This window comes from Nannospalax galili, unplaced genomic scaffold (assembly GCF_000622305.1).
Source record: "Nannospalax galili isolate Female #2095 unplaced genomic scaffold, S.galili_v1.0 scaffold1266, whole genome shotgun sequence".
Classification (NCBI taxonomy): domain Eukaryota; kingdom Metazoa; phylum Chordata; class Mammalia; order Rodentia; family Spalacidae; genus Nannospalax; species Nannospalax galili.
Genome location: NW_008354379.1, coordinates 397,411 through 418,684, shown reverse-complemented (window position 1 = coordinate 418,684; position 21,274 = coordinate 397,411). Strand labels below are relative to the sequence as shown.

Below are 21,274 nucleotides of genomic sequence, written 5' to 3'. Positions count from 1 at the left end.
AGCTTGTGGAGGTGTGGCCTTGCTGGAGAAAGTGCATCACTGGGGATGGACTTTGAGAGTACTTAAGCCTTGTGGATTTTCCTTACTCTCTGCTTCTTGTGTCTGCTGGAAGATGTGAGCATTCCACTTCCTGCTCCAGACACTTCTTGGCACCATGGCTCCCTGCTATGATGGTCTCTGATCCCTATAGATCTGTAGCTCAAATAAACTTTTTCTTTTATAAGTTCCCTTGATCATAGTGTTTTATCATAGCAACAGAAAAGTAATACAGAAATGGAACAAAGGAATTCTATCATTCATATCTTTGGTAATAAAGCACCAACCCCATGTGCATTAGAAAGCATGCAAGATTTGTCTTTAGTTCTCTATTTTCTGTAGTAAGATTTGTTTGTCTTTATGCATTATTGGTTTCTTTTAAAAGTAAGAAAAAAAGTCACTAGTGTAGTACATAAAAGATGACATGACAATCAACTCTTCTAGTTTAATGTAGATTTGAAAGTTCATTAAATACAGATGTGTACTTTGGCAAGTTCATAAAGGCACATTATAAAATTTCTCCCTTTTAAAAACTGACTAGTCATTAGAGCTTTTTTCCCTCTTGGTGATGAACTGCTAAATCTTTTTGAAGAGATAGATTTCTATTCTCCTAAATTGTATGCATGTGGCCATCATCGGTTCATGTTAGCATGCTGTCTTTCTTCCCAAATATCTAGTATTTTACAAACAAAAATTGACATTCCTTTCTAAAAAGTTATATTTTTTAAAAGTTGTATTATTTTTTATTTTGTTTTAGAAGAAGCTTCCAGAGCAAAGACACAGCTCCTTCAAAAGTGGCTATAAAATTTCTAGGTTCGCTGTTGAATCAGTACAGTTATACAGAATTGAACTCAGTATAAGCCGTGTAAGACATAAAATTAATGAGTTTTTAACCCTGAAAAAAAATCTCCATTTCATTCTAAAATATATTGTTTCTTACAGAAAGACTCATTTTTTTTGCTAATAACACTGAGATGTTGGCACATGCATCTCTAATCTGATTATTACTAGTCGTAATTGTTTGCACTCAGATCCTTGGTGCCTGTGTATGTCTATAAAGTCATTGGGTGGATTTCAATGGTAATGTTCATCATCTCTATTAATTAATATGACTTTTATGCTTCCTCCTCAAATATAATACATTTTTTAATTTGTTGATTTTTTTCTGTGTGTATATCACACAGAACATCCCAAACCATCTTATTCAACTAAACACCCACTTCCCAGTTGGCAACCTCCCATAGCGTCCTTCCCCCAACTAAAGCCCTTATACTCTGATATCCCTGCTACTGTCCACTGTGTTATCAGCACCCCAACTGTTCCCCACTATTTGTCCATCTGGTGAATCTAGTCAGCCTATCTAGAAGTATTTGTTTTAGGAAGGTCGCTGTTCCTCATCTAGCAGCAATCAGTTGTCAATATTCCTTTAGATAAGATTGGGGTCTGCTGTTTATTATCCCAGTTCTCTGCTGGGTTACTATCTGGGAGTCCCTGGGCCACCCAGGCCAACAACTCAAAAGAAGGTATCTCCTATCTGACATTGTTGCTTGTTATGTAGCCTTTAGCTATACATATGGACTCTTAAAAAATTATATTGGCCCCTTTAATCTTTGGTTATACTTTCCTTTTGGGTGTTTATGGCCATATAGTTGGCGCAGATAAACCAATTTATTTTTACTCTTAAGGTCGTTTGAGGATCTGTTCCTCAGGGATCACATGGGTTTGGGAGGGGCCCCTGGCTCCTTTCTTTTAGCAGTTCTGCCTATGTGAAGATAAGTCAAAGGTCTTACTCGACCATGGCTGGCTTTGCTTGGAAGCATGGAGGAAATGTTTCCCCTGTGTTGACCCTCTTCTTTGCAGACTGGACACTGGTTCATGTCCATCTTGTAGGGTCTCCTTGGCCTCTGTGATCAAGAGGACAGGTGACACACCACAATTACAGGACATTTTGGGAGATGCTCATAGTCCCCTGGAACTAGTTGACCTAGGAGGGCAAGGGGCAAAAACTGTCCTTTATGTCCTTCTGACCAGATTATTATAGGACTCAAATTATGTCTGTTAAACATCCAAGAAGGTTAGTTCCACCAGTCTGGTACTTTTAATTACTGTGTGCCATGAAGATAAATCTTGGGCAAAGACCAATTGTTCTCAGATAAACCTTACCTAGACATGTATTTCTTGATCTGGTATGTATAATTTGTCAGTAGGTTGTAGGAGTAATATGGTTCCCTCTGGTTTTTAAAACTAGCTAGGCAGTATTTATCTCTCACATTTGTCTAACCCCTCCATCATGGTTTCCCCAATTAAGGTGCCTTCATTTTCCTCCTTTCTCCATTAATAATACCCCTCTCCTACAGTCCTACCTCTCTTGAGCTCCTTCTTTCCCTTTATCCCGTAGTTTCCTTGTATACCCTTCCCTCCACCCTCCCTTAAACTAACCCAATTTTTACCCATATCTCCCTTATTAAGGCCTGTTTCCTACTGTTCTCTTTCAGTCTCTTTCTTTTCCTTTACCTCCTAGGTTTCTTTCCATTTGCAGGTAAATGGATAGAACTAGAAACTGTTATACTAAGTGAAGTAACACAGACTCAGAAAAAACAATCGACATATGTTCTCCCTCACATGTGAATCCTAGAACCAAATCCTGAGAAGTGAGTATGTATCCAGACATAACTACAGGAACCAGGATAATGGAAAAGTTGTATTTTAAAAATCACTATAGAACTATTGGTAACACTGCCAGAATTAAGGTCTTATGCAGAAATAAAGAAGATAACACTAGCACCCACCTCATACACTCTCACCACCCCATCTATCTTCAGTTTTACCCTGCAATAGGAGTGCTGGATTTAACAACAAAAATAGCAAAAATAAAATATTCAGTTAAATTTGAATTTCAATCTAAGAACTAATTTTAATATGTATCCAATGCAATATACTAGGCATGCTAAAAGCTATTTATTTAGCTGAAGTTCTTGGCCATCCCTTCTATCTTTTCGAAATCTGACAGCCCTACAAAAAATCCAGTTTCCCTCATTTTCAGAATGAGTGCCTCTATGCTCTTTTCCATGTGTTTCCTGCTAAAATACAGACAGGCAAAGGGTCCCAATCTCTTAATTCTAAAATGTAAGCTTGTGTGCCTCCCTTTCAGCCCATATCAGACCTGCCGTGTCCAAGAGAAACACAAACATGACTCAAAACCAGCCAATGTAGGCAGGGAAATCGCTCCTGACTGACCCTTGTGGGTGTACGGTACGTCACATGATAAATCCTAGAGGCTGTCTTCTTTCCCTGGTTCCCTCTAAGGTCTTACTCTGTGAAGAATTATCTCCAAATCCTGTTTTCTGTCTCCCAATTCCTTCACAAAGTTCCATCTCCATTATGATTAGTTACCTTATCTTCAAGACTCTGCAGTCTGAATCTTCACACATCCTGGGACAACCACAGGGTTTGGAGGAAGAATGCAGTACAAAGAGCAGAAGCAACTGGGAAGCAGTTCAGCCACTGGGCACTCACTTAGCATGTGCAAGGCCCTGGGTTCTAACTTCAGTATAAGAAAAGAGAGAGGAGAGGCTATGAATACAGACTTATATTGACACATCCCAAACACTGCCACAAAAGAAATAAATTCTTAACAACTAGGAGACTGAATTAAATTGAATATTTTCTAAAGTCTCTTCCAAAACCAAGATGGCCTGAACATCTTAAAATGTGCCCTTCTCAGCACTGTTTATAGCTGTATTGTCCTTCTGTATCTTAAGGGATAACCTCTCACATGAAATGGAAAGTAAGGAAGCTTCTTTATAGTTTTCAGGGTCATGGGAGAAGCCCAGAATTTATTCCATGTAGGCAAAAGTCCACATTCTGCCATCACTCTGGATAAACTGAGCTTGCCCACAGTAATTCCTCTGCATTTTCATGCCACACACTTACGGCAACTGCCAGTGCCAGGTCTATTTCCCCCACTCCTCATTGTAGTGACTTATAAGAATTTGATAGGATTTACCAGAGCCAGGCCAGTTCTGTCATTAGGCAACTGTCATCATGAGTCCAGGCATCACTATGCAATGAGGCAGTGTCCAGAAGTCCACTCCTGCTGACCCCTCTGCATGGTCTGTGGGTAGCTCAGACAGGTTTCAAGTTGAAGCATCAGGTTCAGCAAAACAGATGGAGAAGAGTATTACTAGTTAAATTCATGAATAATATGCACTAAAATTTATTTGATAGGAATGTCTCAGGGTTGGCTCCGTGGTTAAGAGCACTGACTGCTCTTGCAGAGGACCCAGGTTTGATTCCCAGCACCCATATGGGGTGCTAACAACTGTCCATAACTCCAGTTCCAGGGGATTCAATGCCTTCTTCTTGCCTCTGTGGGCATTGTGCAACATGGGTGCACTTACACACATGCAGGTAATACACTCATCCACATAAAAAAATAACAACTAACAATAAAATATTTTTTAAAAAGAATATCTTATACAATCGAACTGTGGTGACAGTCAAGTTCAGGTTTGACAAGGCCTGTTTACCTTTTTCCTTACCCAGAATAAATGAGGATTATTTCTTGGTATAGAGAAAAATGTTGGTTCATGTTATTCTCCTGCCATTAAAACAGTCAATGGTCAAGGAAAAGTAGGCTAGAAAAGCACTTTTCAGGATGGATAATAACAGGAACAACAATGATGGTGATTTGATATTAGCAAATAGTGTATCCAGTATTTCAAATGATTGGCCTGATGTATTTGAAAATAACTGTAGAGAGACAAATGTGATATTTAAAAGTATTTTATTGCTAAAGGTTAGGCTATATCCATCTGGAGAATAAAAAGATTAGTGGCTGTAATTGAAAGCAGAAGCAAGCTAGCCTGCGACTTTATATCAAATTTCTCATTTGGTAATGATGTGGCTCTAACTCTGTAAGTGAATTAGGTAGCATCTACACAGTAGAAAAACATCCAGTTGAAAAATGTTAATTTTGCCAAATGATATTTAAAAACACAGTATAGTGCCAAAACTTTAATGGATTCATCTTATTTCATGGCCTTATTCCACGTTGTTGATCAACTATTTTCCTGACGAGTTGTGTTTGACTCTTCCTGTGCCTAAAAGTTACCATTTTTGTCTGGAATATGCATTTGCATCATGCAAAGACATCATTTGGTTCTGATAATTTTATCTTTCAGAAGTATATTAAAGTATTAATCTGATAGAATATTGAGCCCACATATGTCACTGAAGCTAATGTGCATATGAGAAAATGTTAAGCCCCAAAACTTTTAAAAGCTGGATCCCACAGAAAATGTGCATATTTATTTCAACTGTGTAAAAGTATTACATTCCCATTACCAAAGAATAAAAATGAATTTGGAAGATAATATTCATTAAGAGTATGTGTTTGAAGTATACAGATAAACTCTAATTTGCAATAATTTAAAAAATAAAAAAGATCATGGAAGAAAATCTGTCAAAACAATATTTGTTTTAAGATAAAGTTTTGTACTCTAAAACATGCATATGCAGCCAAAATAATTTATTATTAGGGGCAGATTTGGGAATTTAGTGGTTGTGTTCCTTAGGAATAAATAAACAGCAGCACGAGATTAATATTTTAAAAGTTCACATAGAAACAAAACACTACTGGCCTCCAAGATGCCATGTGCCAGTTTTTCCCTCTGAACAATTTTTACAGACAATGTATAACCTCCGTAAATTATAGGTTGTGTAGGAAAATAAGGGGTTATTGTATAATAAGGAAGTTGACAAATCTTTAACTATAACCATACTAGTTATTGCTACTGTAATTTATGCATAGATACTGATTCTAATTAAGTAATAGCAGAGGTTGCCTTTGAATTTATGAGGCTATAATCAGCTCCCTTGTGCTCAATAAATGCCACAGCTACAGTCTGTGGTGTTAATTTCATACTACAGTGGGAACTACTCATTGTTGCCAAATATACTCATAAGTTACAGGCAATTTGGATTATTACTGTAGTGTGTGCTGCATCAAGAAATGAACTAATCATGATCACTTTCTAAAGTCATTATTGAGTGTTTGTGTATGATAACTCTTCTGACATTGATGAGGCATAGTGTGGTAGCTTGTTTTCCCCAAATCAATTCCAAATAAAATAAATATGTTTAATTCTCTAGTAAAACAGTGATATATGAAACTCCATGCATCTTTAGCTATCTGGCTTATTTAGTACATGCAAATCTGGGTTTTTTTCTTGTAGACTACCTCCTGTGTGTTGTTCCCCAAAGGACAGTGCTTGATATTGGGTTATTTCAATATCAGATTCATGAGTTAATATGATGGGATTTTATAAATGCCATGAGTTTGCTGGCAAATGTGTTCTGTTCCTTTCTAATTTCCTGAAGGTGTCAACTCAGGTACACTCACTGTGAGATTTAATATTAGAATCACTTCCTCAAAATGTCACATATACACATACACATTCACAAAGATAAGTGAGCAAACCAAGTCAAATAAACACAGTGTTTGTCTTTATTTTGCCTTTATCTTTTATCTCAGCGGAGTCATTCTTGGCAGTCAGGTGTTAAGAAATTCCACCTAGGACAGTATAGTATTCCACATATTACCTTACGTCACTGAGGAGTGGTTTGTCACTGTTGACAGTGATTGTGCTCAAACACTAGCTATTGACTATAATGGGTCTTTGGAAGTGAGGGGGCAAATTGTTTTGATTCCATGCTCTGGCAGAGACCACAGATTTCTGTTGTGAGTACGTGCACATCGATGCCAAGAAGAGACTGAAAGCAGTCAAGGAGATTCACTGCCTCATTACACATCGTCCACAGTATGACACAAAATATCAGCTATTTCCTGTATTGCTTTCCAAGGTCTAGCAAGGGAAGATTCTTCAAATATCTGAAAGATCCCTGCAATCTGGAAGTGAAGACGTGAAGCCCATCCTGTGGTGATGGGCTGGAAACATGTATATGGTACATGTATGTGTATGCATGTATATGTGTGTGCATGTGTGTGCATGCATGTGTGTATACGTTTTCTTTACCTAACTTTCAACAAAAAAAGAAATGACTTCTTTTTTTTTAAAAAAAATACACATATACACACAAACAAAAATCAGGACAGCAGCTTAGTGGACAAAAAGGCCTAGAAATGGGAGATGTGCAGTAATGACACGTTTGCCTTAATCAGTGTGGATGTACATACTGATTTTGGAAGAAAGATGGAGATGTAATAGATCTTGCTTAGCAGTGTAGTCAGAAGTCACGGTCTCTCTGTGATGGCTGCAGAGGCACCAGACAGGTCTCCTCTTGAGGGAACTGCTCAGGAGCATTATTGGCCGACAGCTGCTGCCACCTCTGGAACCGCCTTGCCGTTCCTGCTCTGGGTTTCCCAGGCACCTCTCAGACAATGCCTGAGCAGAGAAACTAGAGATGGATGGTGGCTGCTGGGCGTATGAATGCTTGAAGGAGCAACCTCTGCTCAGAAGCTCCTCAGCTGTTTACCAACCGCCTTCTTCCTCCTAGTATCGGAGACCCACATCACCATCAGAAGCTTCTTTCTTCTGCTGTCTAGCCCTTTACTGTATATGAAAGAATGTGTGAATTGCAGAAGAGCCACAAGCTTCATTTGGGAAAGCCGTATCTAACTGGCCCTAAATTGGCAGCCTGGCCTTGATCAAGCCTTATCAACAGCCACTCCCTGGACTGAGAGAGACTGTTTAATGGAGCCCACCTATCTCCTTTAGTGCTGTAAATAACTCACCCACCTCGCTGAGAAAATAATCTTTGGAGAAGAGACCCTCAAAGACACTATACCCTGGTACCAAGTTAACTCTTGCAGTTGTGTACAGCAGAGTTCCTATATAAGTCCAAACCGCTCCCCCTTTTGATGCAGATACTCATTCCGACAGAAGAGCTTATCAGCCCTTGCTATGTTCCTTGAATGGAGGACTGTATTTCTTGACTGTTGCAGGTCTGGCTCTGACTCTTGTTTCTAAACTTTAAACTCCTTCCTTTTCTGTCCGCCTAAATCTAACTGTATATACCTCCAGATGTTGTCGAGTGTCCCCTGGGAGGGGAGAATCTCCCCGGATAAGAAAGCTTCTCTATGGGCTGGACAAGATGGCTCAGCAAGTAATGGTGCTTGCCACCAAACCTGATGACCTTTTCATGGACCCATATGGTGGAAGGAGATAACTGACTCACAAGTTGTCTTCAATGTCCACAGGGATGCCATGGCATGCGCCTTCCCCTTATAAATAATAAATAAATAAATAATAAATAAATGTAATGAAAATGTAAAACAAAAACATGCATTAAAAAAAGGAAAAGCAAAGAAAGCTTTCTTAATGAGATCTGGGTGCTTCTTCCTCGGGCTCCTGTTCATCTATTAGGTTCTCCCACTGGTTTATAAGCTCCTCCAAAGGAACTGTGTTTTCATGCTTACTGTATTTCTCCAGCCTCTGTTAGGCCCTTTTTTAAAAAAAAATTATTTATTATTCTTATTTTATATGTATGCGTGTATTGCCCACATGTAGGTAAGTGCACCTGTGTTGTGCAATCCCCGCAGAGAACAGAAGAGACTGTTAGATCCCCTGGAACTGGAGTTACGGACAGTTGTTACTTGCCATGTGGGAGCTGGGATTCAAACCTGGGTCTTCTGCAAGAACAGTCAGTGTTCTCAACTGCTGCACTATCTCTCCAACCCCCCCTACCCCCCAAGTTAAGCCCTTTGTAACGAGTGATAGTTTAAACAATGAATCTAAGTAGGGGGGAAGGACACAGAGAAAGAGGAACAGGGAAGCAAGGAGGTCAAAACCAAACAGGCAGCAACAGAAGGCAGGAAAGGGTGAGTCCATGAGCCACTTTGCCTCTGCTGACCAGAGTGGTCTGGAGTACGCTTGCAGAGCTGAGCCTGGACATTACTTCTTTCTTTTTACCTCTTTCCTTCCCTTTCTTCTGTTCTTCCTTCATTTCTTTCTGCAGTATTTGTTTATTGAAGTGTTCATTTATTCTACCACAAGTGTTGAAATCCTCTTTGGGTTTTGGATCTTTGAGGCAGTTTCCAGGCAACAGCTGGTGGCTCATGTCCCTCCCTGATAATTGACAGCAGCTAGCCATCAAAATGTGATCTCAGACACCAGGCATTGCTCCAGAGGGTGAGCACTTTTTGTTTTGGATTAACAATGAGAGAGAAGAGGAGGGGGGAGGGGGAGGAGGAATCTGAAGGCAGGGTCCCAAATGGAAAGGTAACTAGGAATGCAATTAAGTTGGATGATGTCATAATTGAATTCCAGCCTTTTCCTGCACAGCTCTTCTGAGGGTGATCAGAAGCATTCCCAGGGGCTCTAGGCAGGCCACTGTGTTGTATTTCTCAAAACGTATGGTAGCCTGGGAGATCTGGAAAAGAACTGATTTGCTTACTAAAATTATTTTAAAGACTAATAGAATTTAAAATGATCATGGGCACGAAAGGGAAAAAAAAAAAAAAAAACCCACAGCAGTTTAGTATGTGTTAGCATGTGTTTGGCTCATCTTGCTCTTGAAACACAGATTCTTCTGAGTTTGGAGAGTGGGCGGATATGGCCAGAGGCAAAAGGCTCTCTGCTGGGCCCTGGGGCTTGGTCCATATGATATGACCTGATCTAGAATCCCTCCTAGCTCACATGCTAAATGCTTCTTTCAATTCTTCAAAATATGTTCCCTGGAGAGGTTTGCCAAGCTTTAAAAAGAGGACTTAAAAAAACTTCTAGAGTTCTTAGTCTTTAATATAGTTCATAGCTTACTTACATAACAGCTAAAAATACACATGGCCATCCATCCCTGATATCAAGGAACACTTTGCCACTGTCGCTGAAATTGGAGTTTTATGGAATCTTAAATTTGTAAAAGATGAATAAATTGTTAAACTCAATAGTTCCCAAAATTTAGTGGACAAAACATCCACTGAGGGTATTTGTTAAAATTCAGATTCTGATAAGGTTTAGAAACTTGCATATAGTTAGGTAAGATGTAAGCTCCATACAATAAAATTCACTCATTTGAGATGTGAAGCCCGGTGAATTTCGATTAACTGTGTTTGCCATGTCACCTGCAGCATCTTCAAGACACAGAACAGAGGCGTCAACCTGCAGCACTTCCTTTGTTGCTCACATCCTTTTCCTCTCCCTCATCTCCAGCCCCCAGGCTGCACCACTCACTGTGTTTTGTCTCTGTAATTTTGTCTCCATGACTTTTATATATCTAGGTGAAACCGTGCATTTTCTAGTGTGGTGTTTCTGGGACTGCTCTGCAGAGTTTGTAATTGAATTAGTAGCTCTAGATGTTCTATGCAGAAAGTTTCATGGCCATACGTTGAAAAGCACTAATGTGGTCCAAGCTTTTTGTTTCAATAGTTAGCAAACTAAGGTACAAAGAATAATAAATAATAATAAATGCCTTACTTGAAGTGAAATATTACTGAGAAATATTTGGAACTTATATGCCTGGAGATACTTTTTTGACTCCTATACTTTATGCCTCTCTCTCTGATGAGAGGTTGTGTTCCTGAGGAAGCACAATAGGAATCATACCAGAAAACACTCTTATTTTCAATTCGCTTGACTAATGAAGTGAGACACAATGTGTGATGATCTTCTGAATTTTCTTTCTAGTTATAGACAATTATTGTCAGGGATTCCCTAAAATTCAGAAACATTTGAGAGACAAATTGTGGTTTAATAACCAAACAGCACTATAACATTCTTGAAAATTGCATATTTGTTTATTTCAACAGACATTTCTCAAAAGAATATATACAATGGTCAATAAGTACATGCAAAAATATTCAGTGTCATTAATCAGCACAATTCAAAGGTGCAAGTTCTCCTTTCAGTTCAGAAAGTAACAAATGTAAGTGAAGACTCAGAAGGAATTGGCGGGAGTGTAAATTAATACAGCCGTGATGGAAAGCAGTACGACTGTTCATCAAAAAACTGGCAACAGAAATGCCATAGAACCTAACAATCCCACTACCGGATATCTGGAAAGGAAACAAAACCAGCATGTTGAAGAAATACCCACACTAACTTCCATTGCAGTGACATTAACAATAGCCAGGATACAGAGTCAGTCTACCTATCCTTTGATGGACAAATGGATAAATGTGTGTGCATGCGTGTGTGTACTGTATATACTCCAGATCACAGAGTACTATACAACCAAGAAAGAACAAAATTGTTATGTCATTTGGGGGCAGCATGGATGTTACTGGGGAACAGTATGCTAAGTGAGTAAGTCAAACACAAGAGACAAATGCAGAATATTCGCACATGTGGAAGCGAAAGAGTCACTGTGCTTCTGGAAGGTGAGATAAGGAGGGCTGGAGAAAGGATGGTCAGCAGATACGGAGGGGTAACGTGACGGGAGAATAACTTCTAATGTTCTGCAGTGCCATTGAATATTAATTGGATATTTCAAAATGGTGAAAGAATGTTAAATGTTCTCAACAGAAAGTAATAGTAAATGATTGAGATGATGGGCTTACCAGGTACACTGATTTGAGCATTAGACAGTTATATGCAGCCCATCAATACCTACAATTACAATGAACCAATTAAAATAAAAGTATATTCAAAATAAAAAAAATACAAAAAAGAAAATAGCAAATTCCTTCTGAGCATAGTGAAATATCAGGAAGAAGAGAACTCTTACTCTTTAGTTTGACAGTAAACCACTGACTCGGTGAATCCCTTTGTTCCTCACCTGTGCAGTCCCATTCTGTCCAGGTGGAAACTGGTTGCACTGATGTTGAAGGCCAGCACAATAGAATCTGCTCCCCAACTTTTTCCAGATGACAGCTGTCTTTGACAATCTAATGAAGCATTTGGAGCTCATGACAGAAGGGTTGTTAGGGCCACACAACCAGTTAAGCAAGAGGAACCAGGATCAGGCAAGCCACAGTCAGGGGCGGGTTTAGAAGGTCCACAGGACCAACTGCAGCTCCAGGGAGTACTCCTCGGTGGCCAAAGCTGGTTGCGGCCACTATTGCTGACTGAAGGTTTTGACTTTGGAGACCCAAAGTCTGTTCCATAAGACGTAATCTAGTTTAATATTAAAGACAAGGAAACAGAATTTCTGAGGAAAAAAACAATCTGTAGCCCGTTCTGAGCTTAGTCACACAACCAGTAATTAGCTTAGTCAATTAACTGGTGGCCCGTCGCTGAGGCACCTAGATCCCATCCTATCCAATTCCATCATTCAACTGGGCTGGCGCTGCTATTTGCTGTACAGCTCAAAGTAATGGCGTGACGGAGCACGTCAGCCAGTGAGCGTGGCTAGGCAGAGTCTGCGGGCCTTCGCCGTCTGATCATTTATTCACAGAACCATTTTAAAGTAAAGCTGATGATAGTTTATGAGTCTATTTCGCTTTTTTGTTGCTTCTCTAAAAATTGGAAGTGCACCCAAGGCTATAAAAGTAAAATGAGTTAATCTTCCTCCAAAAGTAGTGGGGGAAAAAAAAGGAGGGGCGGGGGGGGGCAGTGCACATCTTTAATCAAGCTGGAAGTTCCGAGGTAGACCTGGACTTCCATTTACAACTATCTTTTTTCTGGCCTTCAGTACTTGAGAGTCGGCATTTGGAACTTACTGACCCTGGTGAAGAACGTCCCAGCCTTGTCTGGAAGAGACCTGCCATCACTCACACGCTGGGTTCAAGGCAAGGCAGACGATTCTGTACTGACTGACTTCCATAATCCTGAAGAGCTCCCAAGAGCTAAGGAATTTGAATGCCAAGAAAATAAGCAGACTGGAGGTGTGAATTACTCTTATAATTAAATTATATATTCACATATAAATTTGTACATTGCAACAAAAATATAAAAACTTGGAAGAATTTCTAAATATCACTTAAACACATAATATATTTTTAAAGACGTTAAAATAGCCAGGTTCATCAATCTTCTCAGTCTCTTTCTGCTGAATCTCTCAGTGGCTATGTCTTCCTTTCCCTTCCTTTCACACCTGCAAAAATTCCAATCAGTGGTCAAGTTTCAGCACTGTGATTTCCCCAGCATAGTGGAGAGAACATCATATGCCTTTCTAGAGTTCGTATTATCTTCCCCATTGCCTATTGAGCATTAGACTTGACAATTAGAGCTCTTTCTAGCATCTAGTTCTGCGCTCAGCATACTGTTGCTTCATGGAATCACCGGGCAGTGGAAATGCCCTCTTGTTAGTGTCTGCCAACCGCCAGCTCCCTTTCCTACATACTGCTACCTTCACCATCTTGTTTCATGTAACCTCCTCATCGCTTACCTTCATCCTGTTTCATTCCATCTGCTCAACACACCCAGCACCTTTAACAGTGACGTCAAATGGGATTTCATGCTGATTCTACTTCATGAATTCATACCCATGACTCGAGTGGCCATTCTCGTTACTAAAATGTTTCCCCCAACAGATTATCTTCTACTTTATGGCCTCAATTTTATATCCTTCAGACTTCTCTTCCTTTAATTCCTACTAAATAAGATTTCAAGCATCAGAACATCCAGTTCCTTTCCTGGCTTCATCAGATCATCCCTCTTATTTAAATTCCATGGTTGGTCACGTTCTCTCTTTTCTCATCTTAAATATTACTTTCTTTCATCTACTACTAACTCTATCCAAGAAAACCTTTTTATGTTGGGGTCACTAGATATTGCAGGCAAAAGTGGCATAGGTTTGCAAATGATTACTGTAATAAATGTATGGCTCCAACATGCTGTCAATGTTACTCAAAATTTGTATTCATTCTTAAAATGAACACTTGACTTTCGAATTCTATTTGTTATCTTCCTCCTCCTCCTCCTCCTCCTCTTCCTCATTCTCTCAACTGATTTCTTAATCTCTTGGCCCTCCTATATCAAACCAAGCTGCATATTGCTTTGAGAACCCCCCCTCCAAAGTATAATTCACATCATTTTAGCAGCTTAAAAGCATATAAAGTGCCAGGAGTGGTGGTGCACACCTTTAATCTCAGCACTTGTGATTTTGGTCTTTTTGAGACAGGGTTTCCTTGTAGCCCCAGCTGTCCTGGAACTCACTATGTAGACCAGGCTGGCCTTGAACTCACAGAGATCCGCCTGCCTCTGCCTCCGGGCTGCTGGAATTAAAAGTGTGAGCCACCATGCCCGACCCTATTTTCTTTTTTCATTTCTTGCATGAAGGAATTACACTAGTCCAAGTTAAAAGTGGACCCCAAATGGTTACATTACATAAGCTGTGAGGTTTTTAAACTTGTGATAAGGAACAGAAGGGAAATTCTACTCATTGTAAGGAAATCCTCACTTAACCTTCAGAGAGCCACAAGCACTTAAAACCCATGAACCTTCAGCTGATTGTCCTTAGCCAGGCCAATCTCTATTAGGAACTGGAGTGTGTTCCTGTGCTGGTGCCCCTGTGGTTGAATTGCTTCTCCATATTCTGGATACTCAATCACAGTGCCATTGCAGGCAAATTTCTTCTCAAACGTCTTCTCCAGTTTCTTTTTATCATAATCATCAGTGATTCCTTGAGCAGTGGTGAGGGTCTTCCTGCCATTTCTCTGTCGACTTCTTCTATGGACATAATCCTCAGTGCCAGCAGGAAGCAGGTCATCACCCTTACTTGTATCAGCAAAGGTGGTCAAAAGAGTGGAGGTTCTGGATAGCGAACATGATGTGATTCCTTTTCCTCGATGGAAACAGCTTGCAGAAGGCAGCTGAGTCCTCGGCGGTGTCTCTGTCTGGGGCCTCTGTTTATTATTTTCAAGTCAACTTCCTATTTCAGACACTTGCCACACATCATGCCAGACCTGTTGGCCTTCCTTTACCATGGGTCCTCAGTTTTCCCTGAGCCACTTATATAATATCTGTGTTTTGCTTCAGCACTATCTTCACGTGGACCTAGTGCTTGCCTCCCCTTCTGGGGCCTTCTTGGAAACTTGATAGGCATTAGGACGTTACCAAATTACTAGCACAGGGCAGTTAGCAATCTCTAGGGCAAACCTTTAACCAATGGAGACAGGAACTGGGAGAATTCTCTCCATTCTCCCCACCAGGTGTCCTGCAGTATTTCACAGGGCCTCTGCTGTCACATAACCTACCACCCCCACCCCCACCCCCAGCAACTATCTAGCAACGCCTCTTATCTCTGTCCTTGCTTATTCTCTGGTTTGTTTCCTTTCTCACTGCCTCCTACTTCCTTGGAATTATGCAACATTCCTCCCTGCAAATACAGAAACACAAGTAAATGCTAGAAATATATTTTTTGCCCTAGGCTATTTGCTGAGTGAGCCAAGCTTGGATACTGCTGTCTTCTAGTAACCTCACTCTAAAAAGACAATTTAGCTTCCATTTTATAGAGAAAATAAAGGCAACCAGGTGTGAAAGTGTTCACATCATTCTACAGATGTAAATCTAATTCTCTCTCTCCCTGCCTGGCTCCAGCTTCCTTAGCAGGAGTCTAATGGCTTTCATGTTTTGATCATCTGCTGACCCTTTCTGAAAGTCCATTCATGGCAACTATCTTCTCGTTGGTGTCACTGTCTCTTCTTCTGCCGCTCTTACCTAAGGGTAGCAGATACCTACATCTCTCCCGTATTACTAAGATTCTTCTCTAAAGCATATTCCTCTTCTACTCTTATCTTCTACTTATGGTCAAGTTAAGAGTCGTTAACAATCTCCCCCTCCTGCCTTTACCATCCTTGAACCTCAGCTTCATGTAGTGTGGTTCCATCCTTCCTCACTCAAGCAGAGGCCCATCATCTCCGCTACCAACTCCAATGGACACTTGAAGGTTCTTAATCATCGGGAGCACCTTCTCCTTCCGCAAAGCCCTCCCTCCTTTGCTTCTTTTCTTCTTTGATTCCAGGGTCCTAATCTTTCCTGAATTCCAACCCAGTCTCTGAGTCTTCTTTTTCAGATTTCTTTACCAGTATCATTTCCTCTGACTACTTTTTCCTTTTCTTTTCTATTTATTTTATGTATATGAGTGTATTACCTGCATGTATGAAAGTGCACCCATGTCATGCAGCTCCTGTAGAGGACAGAAGAAGGCATCGAGTCCCCTGGAACTAGAGTTAAGGATGGTTGTTAGCTGCCACAAGGGTGCTGGGATTTGAACCCAAGTCTTCTACAAGAGCAGCCAGTGTTCTTAACTGCTGAGCCATCTCTCCACCCGCCCCCTGACTATTTTTATAGAGATACTTCCAAGAAGAAGCTCAACGCCCTACCCCATTGTTGCTCACCCCATACTTTCTGTAGGATCACATCTACTGGCATGATTCCACCCACACTGATATTCTGTGGTTTTCAAATTTCTCTCTAGCCTAACTGTATTTCACAGGTAATAGCTGCATATGTCCAATGGCATAGTGTGAGCGTTCACCTAACTGATCAACGCTACAAATGCAGCAGTTTTAACTGTATTGTGGCCTCCTACCCACAGTGCTCTTCTCTGGCGGTTTCATCTGTCAAAACTTCTCCCTTAAGATTCCACTTTAACACCATGCTTTTGTTTTTGTTTTTTGGTTTTTTGGTCTTTTTGAAGCAGGGTCTCCCTGTAGCCCCAGCTGTCCTGGAACTCACTATGTAGACCAGGCTGGCCTTGAACTCACAGAGCTCCGCCTGCCTCTGCCTCCCAAGTGCTGGGATTAAAGGCAAGCGCCACCACGGCCAGCTAACGCCATGCCTTTTAAATGCCATCTTTGTTTTTAATACCATCTTGTAAACCTTCCTTCATGCTGAACATCTAAGAAAACCTTCATTGATAACTTTTTCTATCCCAAGCACCAGAAAAAAGAGGTGAAAGTAGCCACACACCAGCAGAGAAGTCTCTCCATAGGTACACGTTCCTTTAGTGAGGAGAGAAGCAAAAGGGTCTGGAAAGGCCATGGTCTTCAAAGCATGGTTTGTTCACCGTTGTGGGTCCCTGGGATCCTATCAGGGGGTTCACAAAGGTAAAATTCTTTTCAAAGTGATATTGAGACCCTGTGTGCTTTTCCACCTTGTTAGCATTTGTACTGATGATGTAAAAGCAGTGCTGAATATTTTTCGCCATCTTAAAGTGAGTCAAAGCACTGATAAAGTAGCTGGATTCCTCACTGCCATCTACTCATGGTAGAATCAAATGCTAGTTTCACTTGAGAATGTCCCTGGTGAAGCAGTAAAAAGAATTGATTTAAAATCTCAGTCCTTGGGTGTGCATCTTTAATAGTCTATGTGCAAAATGAACAGTGTGCATAGAATAACTCTGTTGTATACTGAAGTACGATGGTGGTGTGTAGTCATTTCCTCCAAACTGAAACTTTCTCCTAGACAAAGGAGGAAGTCTCATAAGATTCAGGAAGCTAATGAAGTGTGAGACTCAGGAAGCTCCAAAAATTAGAAAGCACAGGAGGCCCTCCTCAAGGTTACACAAACAGTAAACAATGAGTATAGGAGGAGGCCACTGTGGCACTGCCTGCAAAGCGGCTGGGACTCCAGGGCTGCAGGGGGTCCTGACCTGTGCTGGGGTGGGTTTTTCAGTGACACAGCTACATAAACCATTCATGCTGCCCTAAGTGACTCGTCATTCACACTTCCTAAGTAGCCATTTCTCCCCAACTCATTTACTTACAAAACTAGATGGAGTCTGTCCCAGAAGCCCTATCTGGGACAAGTAGATATTTGTTGTGTTCTCTCCAGGATGAATCACAACAAATAGTTCTCTCTAATGAAGGCACTTATGTAATTGAGTTGTTAACAGGATTAACCTTCTTTCTGTGAAGAGATGTTTTTACCTAAAGGGATAACTGATGGAGAAACAAATCATTTAGACTTGAATATTTGGCAAATATTTCCTAAGTTAGTGTGTGAGCCTGTTACTTGAAGGAAATAACTCACTGGATTTGTTGTCAATGATAACATTCAAGCTTTCAAGTAAAAAGTAGGATTTTAAAATACATAATTATCTGTAATTTTGACAACCTCCTAATAGCTGAGGCTTTTCAATATGAGTGTGTTGGTGATGTTGACCTCATGGGTTTGGGGGTATTACCTAATTAAATAAGCCAAAGTTTGGAAGTTCTGTATAACTCAGTGAGTCAAGACTTTTCAAATGGCCAATTCATGGTTAAGAGATTCTTTCAAAGTTGGAAATAGACTAATGAATTTTAATGTAGCAGAGTATGAAAGTTTCTAGACGTAGTTTCAGATTCACATTGAAGCTAACCTTTAACAAGCTAAAACTTGGCAAATTTTTGCTGCATTTATTAAAAATAAATATCTACGATTATCTCAAAAGACTATTAGAGTACTCTTATTTTTTTCCAAATACATATCTGTGTAAGGCCAGATTCTCTTTCTATTCTTCAACTACAACAAATCCACGGCAGATTGGCGAGTGTGGTATGAGGAACCAGCTGTCTTGTGTTATGCCAGTCATTAAGATGATTTTCAAAGTGTAAAGCAGTTTTACTCGTCTCACTTTTTTGTTTTAGAAAATACAATTTGTTAAAAGATACTTTCAAAAATAAAAGTAAACAACTCTCAGACAGATACAAAAATGAACACAGGTTAAAGATCTTATTTTTCTCATTAAACAGTACTTTAAAATCATGTAAATTGATGTTGTAAAACTTTCCTTACAAACAGAAGCTGTGGAAACTGTAACTTTTACTAGTATAAAGATGTCCTATAACCAAAAAGTTGGTAAAAAAACATTCAAGAAGTTCTCACCAGCAGAAAATACAGGTTCCTTTCTATCAACATCTGTGCCAGATTTGGTGCTAGCCAGGGTGAGATAGAATCTGAATGTAGTTTTACTTTCCATTTCTCTTACGGCTATGAAGCTGAAATGTTTTATATATTTATTGGACATTTGCGTTTCATCTTTTCAGAACTAACTGTCCATGTCGTTATTTCATTTATTGATTGGGTTGTTTAATTTCTTGTTTTGGATTTTTAGTTCTTTGTATGTTCTGGATGCTACTCCTCTGTCAAATGTATAGTGAGCAAAGGTAGCGAGCAAAGGTTTCCCACCCCACCTCCCTTCTGGAGGCTGTCTCTCCCCTGGACCTCCCTGCTTTGCTATGCAGAAGGTTTTCATTTCATGCAATCCCATTTGTCAGTTTGGGGGATTATTTCCTGAATGATTAGAGTCTTGTTCAGAAAGTTGTTGCCTATGCTTGTAACTTGAAATGATTTTCCTCCTTATTCTTCCAACAGTTTCAGAGTTTGGGGTGTTACATTAAGGTCTTTGGTCCATTTGGACTTGTAGGGTGAGAGATAGGGATCAAGTTTCATTTTTCTATATGTGACTATTCAGTTTGCCCAGAACCATTTGTTTAATAAACTGTCTTTTCTCTAGTGTATAGTTCTGATTGATTGTATTTCGATTGATTGATCGTTGTAAAAATCAAATAGCTGTTGCTGGGTCCAGAACTTGAACTCAGCTATGGTGATGCATCTGGCATTATTCTTATTTCTCAGGATTGCCTTGGTTGTCTGGGGTATTTTATGCTTCCAAATGGATTTCAAGGCATTTTTTCTGTTTCTGTGAAGAATGGCATTGAAATTTTAATGGCGATTTACAAGGACTGTTTTAGATTGTTGTTAGTAGCATAGCAATTTTCAAAATATTAATTCTTCCAATCCCTGAACATGAAAGTTCTTTGTATCTTCTAGTGTCCTCCTCAATTTCCTTTTTCAGTGTTTAAACTTTTCATTATATAATCTTATTTATTTATTTATTTATTTATTTATTTATTTATTTAATGTGTATGTGTGAATTGCCTCCATGTATGTTAGAACACCTGTTTCATGCAATGCCCTTAGAGGTCAGAAGAGAGCATTGGATTCCCTTGGACCTGGAGTTATGGATGGTTGTTAGCCACCATGTGGGTGCTGGGAATTGAACTCAGGTCCTCTGCAAGAGCAGCCAGTGCTCTTAACTGCTGAGCCATCTCTCCAGCCCCAGAAGGGTATTGAATTTGTATGTTGTTTTTTCTGCATCCTGCCACTTTGACAAAAGTGTTACACTAAGTTAGAGCTAACAGTTTTCCAGGAGGATCTTTTGAGTCTCCTGTGTATTGAATCCTATCATCTGAAAATGAGGATATTTTTATTTCTTTTCCTGTTTTTTTCTTCTCTAGTCTTATTGCTTCAGCTAAGACTTCCACCACTACACTGAATAAGAATGGAGACATTGCCAAGAGCGGTGGCATACACCTTTAATCTCAGCACTCAGGAGGCAGAGGCACATGGATTTCTGTGAGATGGGAGCCAATCTGGAATGGTCTGCACAGAAAGTTTACGGGCCAACTGAGGCTACATAGTGAGACCATGTCTCAAAAAAAAAAAAAAAAATGGAGAAACTGGACACTTGTTTTGTTTTAAATTTAGTAAAAATGTTTGGGGTTTTCTGTATGTGGTATAAAGTTTTTGCAGATACAGCCTTTACTTTGTTGAGATGTGCTTCTTCTATTTCTAGTCTATCCAGATGTTTGTCATGAAGAGATGTTGGATTTTATCAAAGGCTTTTTCTGTATCTTATTATATGATTATGTGACACTTATCTTACATCCATTATGTGATATATTATATTTATTGATTTGCATATTTGAGTTATCCTTGCATCTCTGGGATGAAGCCAGCTTGGTACAGTGAATAGACTTTTTGATAAGTCCTATGTATATGAGTGTATTGCCTGCATTGTGGGTAAGTGCACCCATTTTGTTCAATGCCCGCAGAGGACAGAAGAGGCTGTCAGATTCCCTGGAACTGGAGTTATGGACAGTTGTTAGCTGCCATGTGGGTGCTGGGACTCAAACCTAGGTCTTCTGAAAGAACAACCAATGTTCTTAACCGCTTGAGAAGTTTTGCATATATGTTCATCAGGGAGATTGTCATGTACATCTAGCCACTATGATAATCAGGGAGGAGACTCCTCAAAAAGCTAAAAATAAATGGATCATATGGCCCGGTTATGCCACTGCTGAATGTTTACCTGAAAAATTACAAGTCGGAATACCACAGTGATTCTTGCATGTCATTGTTTACTGCAGTGTTGGTCACAATAGATAATTTATGGAACCTACCTAGGCATCCACAGCAGAGGAATGGATAAAGAAAATGTTACACAGATACTCACTGAAATGTTTTCAGCCACAAAGAACAAAGTTATGCCATTTTCAGAAAAATAAATAAGAAGTTGAGATTATTTAAGCAAATTTGCTAATCTCAGAGAAAAATATTGTATATTTTAT

At 39.8% G+C, this 21,274-nt stretch overlaps 1 pseudogene; it reads right to left on the bottom strand.

Annotated features, from left to right (window-relative positions):
• Nucleotides 1-14,314: 14,314 nt before the first annotated feature.
• Nucleotides 14,315-14,705, bottom strand: LOC103748825 (annotated as a pseudogene).
• Between the last annotated feature and the right edge of the window lie 6,569 nt (nt 14,706-21,274).